This window comes from Lepisosteus platostomus, chromosome 5, assembly GCF_059453375.1.
Source record: "Lepisosteus platostomus isolate fLepPlt1 chromosome 5, fLepPlt1.hap1, whole genome shotgun sequence".
In the NCBI taxonomy this organism is placed as follows: Eukaryota; Metazoa; Chordata; class Actinopteri; order Semionotiformes; family Lepisosteidae; genus Lepisosteus; species Lepisosteus platostomus.
The window spans coordinates 57,214,297-57,222,437 of NC_142615.1; the positions used below are offsets into that span (position 1 = coordinate 57,214,297).

Sequence of the window (8,141 nt, forward strand, 5' to 3'; positions counted from 1 at the left end):
AGGTTCAAACAAAGCTATAGCTGAAAAGGGCAGGCAAAATGTTTAAGTAATCATGGGCGAATGAGACAAATTGATGCAGATGTTTAGAAAGAAAGTGGACTACAGTAATATTTTGAGCTTACAGCCTATCCAATGTTATTCATTATTAATCTTTCATATCACATTAAAATGAATGTTTTTTTAAATGTAAGAGGCAATACAGAATTTGTGTCCTCTATAACACTCCAGTGTATTTAACCAGTTTAATGTTTAACAATGCAATACAAAGCTTAAACTTATTAAATTGGATATACCGTTTAGACTGTTTAATTCTGTAATTGACAAAAGATTGTCCCTCAGCATTGACAGGGATTCAAAACCAAGTGTTTTCTGGCAACAGCCCAAATGCTGCACATGAGAGCTTTCATAGCTCCACCTGGTGGTTTTACAAGATATTCCACCCTACTTCGATACATCATGCGGTATCCTACAGTTCTTTGCGGAACGAGCACTGCGATTTACTGCAGCATACCTTGCACATTTTGAATGGTTGGATCTGTAGTTCTACTCAGTTTGGTGAATTCTTGATAAACCAAACTGGTGCCCTCCCTCTAACTCACCATTCCTCCCTTATGGTAGTGTATGCAGAGAAACCCATAGGGTCAAATGCAATGGACTTCCCGAGTTAAAACACAGCCGCGTACTAAGTTAGTATGGTACATTGTGGAGATTATCTCCTGCTCCGAGTTCAATTTCAGCAAAAAACATGTGGAACAAAGTTGGAGCTCAGCTCAACTTGTGCTTAATCCGGTTCCAAGGGCTCGGCCTTGTTGTACTAATTAGCCCGAACTGGAGAGGACTGTACATCAGAACACTTCTGATTAGTAGAATAATATGTAGGTCACGTTAATATTCAATTACTTTTCTGTTTCTCATTTAAATTCAAACTAAATTTCCTAACAAATCAGTTAGTTTTTAATTTAAGAATTGCATTTAGGCTACAATTCATCTCATGAGGCTACATAGTTATTAATGAGATACCCAATTATAATTAGTCATGAAACAAATGAGAATCGCAGCTGTGCATTTGAAATTAAACACTACTGTATAATTGCAGCATTAATTTTGTTTAACACTCCAGATGAATAAGCAGACATCATTATAGCTAAATCGTTACAAAAGACACCGACTAATAACCAGTAAAGTTAAGTTTTATTTTTAACAGAACTGGAAATTAAACTTATAAAAATACTTGAGCAAAAAAAAAAAACCAACAACAACAATTGTTCCTCTGACCTTCTAAGCATTTTTTTTAAGGCAATACATTTCTTTAGCAGGGTGTGCCTTGTGCTTACTTTTCAGAATTTTGATTTTCTCTCTCTCCTGTGTCAGCTCAGATTAAGCTCTTTAATCAGTTCCAACATCTTCCTTTCAAAGTGGGGAAGTGCTTGCTGGCGTGTTGTTTTGCTAACTCATGCTTATCCTTTATGACAGTATCTTCTGACACCTGTGCACAATCCAACAACATTGCAAGACCAGCACTATAACAGGAATCATAAAAACACAAGAAGCCACGAGCTTTCAGAATTGTAAAACAACGCTTTGCTTGTCTGTCATTTGGTTTGCATACCAGTCCATCAAGAGATAGCACAACCCTGGCTGTTTCAACACAGTCATTGGATCACAGCCACAGGACAGAAAAGGGACTGTAAACCATCATATATCACTTAAGATGCCGAGTTTTTTCCTTTAACATGCTTGGGTGCCACCTATTTCCTCCTCATCCCTGCTTTCCTCGGATAACCACAAATACGGAGACCCATCACTAAAATATTTAACAAAATCTATCCAGTTGACTCCTCAATTTTATAGAACAAATAAAAGGCTCATGCTACATTTTTATAAATAATAGCTTAGGTTCTGTTCTCTTCACTCCCTAGCACCTTAAACTTCACAGCTACTAGTAATGATTAACATTCAACATAATAAGTAAGTGTCACTTTTGTAAATAGCCACATTTATTCATAACGAAGTGGTATGAGTGTTAAGCAATTTTAATTAAATATTACAATGTTTCCAAGCGACGGATGCATACATTCAGTACGTGGTAACGATATTATTTCCACTATATTCTGGAGCCTTCTAATGCGATTCTTCGTTACACCAAGTATGGTACTAAGTTGCTCAAGCCATATTAAGAGGTGGTTTAAAATAATTCACTAGTTTAGTCACTTCTAGCGGGCAACAACTATTAATTTGTGTTCGTTGTAACGGAGAAAAGGTTTAGTACAGTGCTGTGGACTAAGCACAGCAGCAAAGTTCGTTGCAATTGGACTTAAAGTGGAGCACAACTTCAGACCACAGCTACGTACTAAACACGGGTTGAACGCCTGTTAGTACGTCACTCTCAGTTTGTTGCAATTAACCCCTAGACTTTGCACTACTAAGGTCTAAATCAAGCTCAAGCAGAGACAACCCATTAACTTCTTTCATAACTTCCATTAGTCTCCACCTCTGTCTTCCCTAACTCGTTCTTGATCTTCCTAAATAGGCGTTTAACTGAAATTCAACCCAATGATACTGTTTAGTCTGAGAAAAAAATATAATAAGCGCTATTCCTGACAGCCTGAAAAGAAACACATATTCCTATAGTCTCAACTGAGCAAAAGAGTCAGTTTCTGCACCTTCTGAAGTATTATTTAAAAAAAAAAATTACCCTTTTAAAATCTCCAGCACTGGCTGGAGAGGCTGTGTGTCCGGGCTCAGCGGTTATATAGGACAGGACTCAGCGCGCAGCAGGTGTGACTCATTGCTCTGCGCTGCCCGTGCGGAATGCGCGTCTCCTCCCTCTACACGCCACCGCCTCGCTAAACCGCCTTCATACTCCCCAGCGGCAATAACATCTCCATTTATTACATTTATTCTTCCCTCTTAACCCAGAAAACTCCCGGGACGTTTCTGTGAACCGGTAAAGCTCTCTCTGTTGGTGGTCACAAGTAGAAACAATGCACGAGCTGAAAGCAGGAAGAAAGCACTCCTCCCTCACTGTATATCTGAGTCCAGACTTCCGAAAACTCCTAAAAGTGAATTTCATATTAAAGTCTCCCATCCGTTCGTTTCAAATACATAAATTAGATGAGTTCGGGTACTTTTCTGATGTATTTTAATAGTTCGGCACTGTGCCTTGTTAAATATGTTAAATATGTCACAAGCAAAGTTTATCAACTTCACTTTAATGCGAGGTTTTGCGTGGATACAAAAACATTATATGATATCTATATATAAACATTACAATACGGTAGATGAAAATTGTTGTTCAGCGCTCTTGTATTAAATATACTCTAGTCATGTGTCAGAAATAAAGTGTATACAATTTGCTAAATCAAACAAAACACAAGCTCTACGAAAAAGAAAAAAATGTGTTAATCCTGCAATTTTATCTCGTTGAAACGTTTTTTTTTTCTCTGTGGCACTAACGGGCTAAGGCTTAGGATTCCTGGTTTCCTGATTACATAGAAATGTGTCTCTCTTGCCTTACGATGTCCAAATGATCAGTTCAGTGTAGAAAAGAGCACCTAAAACCCCGTCAGGCGTGCAAAACGTATAAATGAAAGAGATCGCTTTGTTTCTGCCCGCTATCTCACTGAAGCCCTTTGGTGTGTTAATAGAAGGTTATAACCGCTACACTGCGCGGTGTGGGGAGGGGTGACTTGCAAGCAGAGTTGACCTTTGAGAAAGGACTCGTCTCGGGAATATATTTCCACATTTTGAAGAGATTTTCTCCATTTCTGTAGCCTGATTTCCAATATTCCTAGAGAGCTGTAGAATCTGGAATCACCTATCTGGGAACAGTGTGTAGATGACAGGTTTGTGACTTTCTCATGAGCACAGTATATGAATCCATCAGATTAAAGACACTGTGAGCATTTGAATTAAATTAACGATAGTCTGTCCCAGCTCGCCGCGATGGTATAGTGGTCAGTACTTTGTGCTGTGACCGCAATACCTGCGCTTTGAATCCGGGTGACAGCAGCCCAAGACAAGAGAGTTTCCTTCGTCTATGTTATTTCAGTGAAGGGGGGCATGCGTGTACAGCAGCGATCTTCGAGTTGATGTGTTGCCCCATATAAGCAATGTGAGCCAACACTGCTTTACAAAGGAGCACGGTCTGATCTTATAGTTGATAATCTGGAGACCAGACCTCTTCTCTAACGAGAAGAAAAGGTCAGGAGCCGCAGTATTTAATATAAATAAGAGATTTCATTTTTTCTGTGGCGCAACTAGTACCAAGCACTTAATCTCGGGGTTGTGAATTCGAGCTCCACGCTGGTAAGAAATCATATAGGTTATGATAAATTTACTTTTTTTAATAAAAACAAATATCGGAAAGAATTCGCCTGTCACTAAGGAATTTAAGTGGAAAGATAAGTAGAGACATAATCAGAAAACCTACATATAGGAAATGTTAGTTACTTTGTATGTGCTTTAGCGTTTTCTTTTATATACCGAAAAAAAAGTTCAAGGCGTTCTAGTCGCTGTACTCCTCGTAGATAATCTCAACGAAATCACAATACAGTACAGGACACGCAGTGAGGAGCTCACGCAACGAATAGTCTTGAACATGCCAAGCGTAAAGGCACACTGAACATCTGCGAAACATCACATCCTAGTTTAGTTACAGTGAGATTATAGACTGGGAGGTAGGAAGTCTCAGATCACTTTTTTATTAAAGGTTCAAGCAAACCCAAATACATTTGCAAGAGACTTTGCAAGAGAGCTGTGCGGACCTTATCTTCATTTACCTAGTTTAATCGTTTTCAGAAAGTGTAATTGTATTATTTTATGTACCCCTGACGATTCTACTGATGTTATAAGTGCTCTTGTTTATATTGAATCTATTTTGTTGTTCAAATAAGAGGAGAGGTGAACACCTAACACCTCTTCCACCAAATAAGGTGGAAGAGGTGTTAGTGGGGCCAGCAGGGGGTGCTCACCCTGTGGTCCATGTGGGTCCTAATGCCCCAGTATAGTGATGGGGACACTATACTGTAAACAGGCGCCGTCCTTCGGATGAGACGTAAAACCGAGGTCCTGACTCTCTGTGGTCATTAAAAATCCCAGGGTGCTTCTCGAAAAGAGTAGGGGTGTAACCCCGGCATTCTGGCCAAATTTCCAATTGGCCCTTACCAATCATGGCCTCCTAATAATCCCCTTCTATGAATTGGCTACATTACTCTGCTCTCCTCCCCACTGATAGCTGATGTGTGGTGAGCGTTCTGGCGCACTATGGCTGCCGTCGCATCATCCAGGTGGATGCTGCACATTGGTGGTGGTGGAGGGGAGTCCCCATTACCTGTAAAGTGCTTTGAGTGGAGTGTCCAGAAAAGCGCTATATAAGTGTAAGCAATTATTAATTATTATTATTATTAAATAAAAAGTTAAAAAAAACTTTCCGGATGCGTCTGCTGTAAAAATAAAATGACATCAAAGGCGTTGTACGTAGAGTTCTGAAGCCTGCTCCACAGAAGAACTAGCTGAGATGAAAAGTTCAATATTCTACTGACAGGGCTATTCCCGTCAACTCAGTTTCTTTCTGAAACAACGTTTTATAAGAAAAACTTACACTTTGCAAAATGTGAAATAAAATACTTGCTTAAAAGTTCAGATTGTTTTTTACCCAAAAACTGTAAATGGAGAAAACCGACCCGTTGGAGTCTCTGTTGTACCATTGCTCAGTGCAGTCAGGTCGGGACTAAAATGATAGTAAGGTGCTGGTTCAAGCACATCTAGGCACGCCTTTCTCACTGTTCCACCGTGAACATCATCTGGAGAAAAAGTGGCATGTAATGTTTAATACATTATTGACCTTATTAATAATTTGAGGGAATACAAATGCTTTGCATGTATCGAATTACAGCACGTAACAACTGACTACCTGAGTCGATATCACCGGGCAATTTCCAATAACGACCAACATCAGAAACTTCAAGAAAAATAAGATTCCATATCTTGGAATGTAGGGCGGGAGAATTCATTTATAATCCTGTTGCATCTTGAGCTAAACTCAAGAGGGCACAAGCCCTAGAACCCGAATCCGTTACAATAACAAAAGGACAGACATTGAAATATGGGCTATTTCGAAGTAGCAAATGTGAGATATAAAGTCGGAATTCTGAGTTGCTAAGTCGCAATTCTGAGATACCATAGCGGTTTTTTTTTACTCCCTGGCGGAAACGGGCTTCCATAGAAATCCGGGTTGTGAATAACAACTGTCACGATTGAACGATTGAGTTCTTGAGGCTGGCACCTAAGACCACTCAGCCATCCTGACAAGCAGTGGAGGATGCCCGTTACTTTGTCAAAGGATTATTAACTACTTTTCTTTTCTTATTATTACAGAGATTTCTACATTGCAAGACAATTGATGATTTAGATAAAGGTATATCGTGGCACGCAAACCAGGCACGGACGGGGTTTGAACCCGCGCTCTTCGGTTTACAAAACCGATGCCTTACCACTTGGCCACCGCACAGACAGTTTAGTTTTTTTTCCCATTAAGGCTAATACATTTTGAAAAAAAAAATCTGTGCGCAAATTGCAATGGCAGGAGAAGTAAAGAATATAGTTCTTCTGTGGAGCTGGCTTCAGACTCTGCTTATAGCGCCCGTCAAATAAAATAGATATTTTATTTTTACAGGAAGACGCATTCCGAAATGTATCTCTGCAGTTTTAGAAAAGTTTTGAATGGTATATTTTATACAACGCACAAACCGTATTCTAATTGCAGACTGCAGATCTGTGCAGCAATCCTACTACATTTCACTGTGATTCTGAAATACTTCTAGCAAACATATTCAGGTTTCCTTGAACTTTAATAAAAAACTACTTCGCTTTCAATCTCTGGTGTTACTGTAAACTCGGACGTGATGTTCCGCAGATGTGCAGTGTGCCTTGTCTTATTCGTTTACTGGATTTGTGAAACGAAAATACAAACTGGACAGTTTCAGACACATGAAGACTCATAAATGTCACTACAAATGACAAATTTGTAGTGTAAATCCGCCGGGCTGATTTACGTGTCTGACCATCTCTCTCCTCCCTCTTCGGCAGTGAGCACTATTTTTTCATTTTCTTCCCTTGTAGTTTCCTCGCTCTTTTACTGTCCCTTTCTCCCACGGAGAGACGGAAAACATGCCGAAATCGTTTTCACCCTGTGTTTGTGCAACGTCAGTGTGTGAAGGGAAAGTAATCTATGTGGTTCCAGTGGCGCAATCGGTCAGCGCACGGTACTTATACAGCAGTGCACAGCGGAGTCATGCCGAGGTTGTGAGTTCGAGCCTCACCTGGAGCAGTGTAGCCTGTCTTTAGCTACCGAAAGCAACCGTCCACTTTAGATACTGTTACTTATAGGTCGTCCTTAACACCTTATCTAACGGGATTGTAGCCTGTTAGGTGTTTGCTGGAGATCCAGTCTAAATTAACATCAAAGGAACAGGTAAAGGTTTATTCCACGTCACACCCGAAGAAGGGTCCACGTTGTGTTTCCTTCTCTTTTCAGCATGGAATAAACCTATAATTTTTCCTTTGCAGCTGACGCAGGTCATTACTTAAATTCCCATCAGCTGTGGACCCCCAGCTGATCTCTACACAGACAGATGAGAGATATCTCATCTTCTTAGATGAGAGGTCTACTGGGACTAAGGGAGCACGATGGTGTACCGAAGACTTGAAAAAGCTCTCGCATTAGATTCTGTTTTTGTTGTTTCCCAGATTTGTTTTTAATGTTCTTTTTGTTTTGAAGTTGTTCCTTTAAGTATTTTTTTATTTTATTTTCTGTAGTCGTTAGACTACTACAGTGATTTACCTAGGTTCCCAGAAGGCTTCTCGCATCGTGGTTGTTGTGTTTTTGGGTTACAAGTATTTTTTTTCTATTGATAGGACCCCACGCATTACTGTGGGACTAGTTAACTTAAGTTCTTACATTGTACCTGAAATTACCACATAAACTACTACTCTGTTTTTCTTTTTTTTAAATAAAGGCACAAATGATGTTTTTTTTTCTTGCAGCTGATTGGCAATGACCCTACAACGGGTCATTGCAACGAACGTGGCTGCTGAAATTTGTCAGCAGCTCCATACTAAACCTGTTCTCAATTGCAACA

General features: G+C 39.8%; 2 non-coding genes across 2 annotated transcripts; one reads left to right on the forward strand and one right to left on the reverse strand.

Moving 5' to 3' along the window:
- Positions 1-6,439: 6,439 nt before the first annotated feature.
- Positions 6,440-6,511, reverse strand: trnat-ugu (transfer RNA threonine (anticodon UGU)). Its single transcript has one exon. It is a non-coding gene; the product is annotated as a tRNA-Thr (tRNA).
- Positions 6,512-7,236: 725 nt separating this feature from the next.
- Positions 7,237-7,330, forward strand: trnai-uau (transfer RNA isoleucine (anticodon UAU)). The gene is made up of 2 exons: positions 7,237-7,274; positions 7,295-7,330. It is a non-coding gene; the product is annotated as a tRNA-Ile (tRNA).
- The last annotated feature ends 811 nt before the right edge of the window (positions 7,331-8,141 follow it).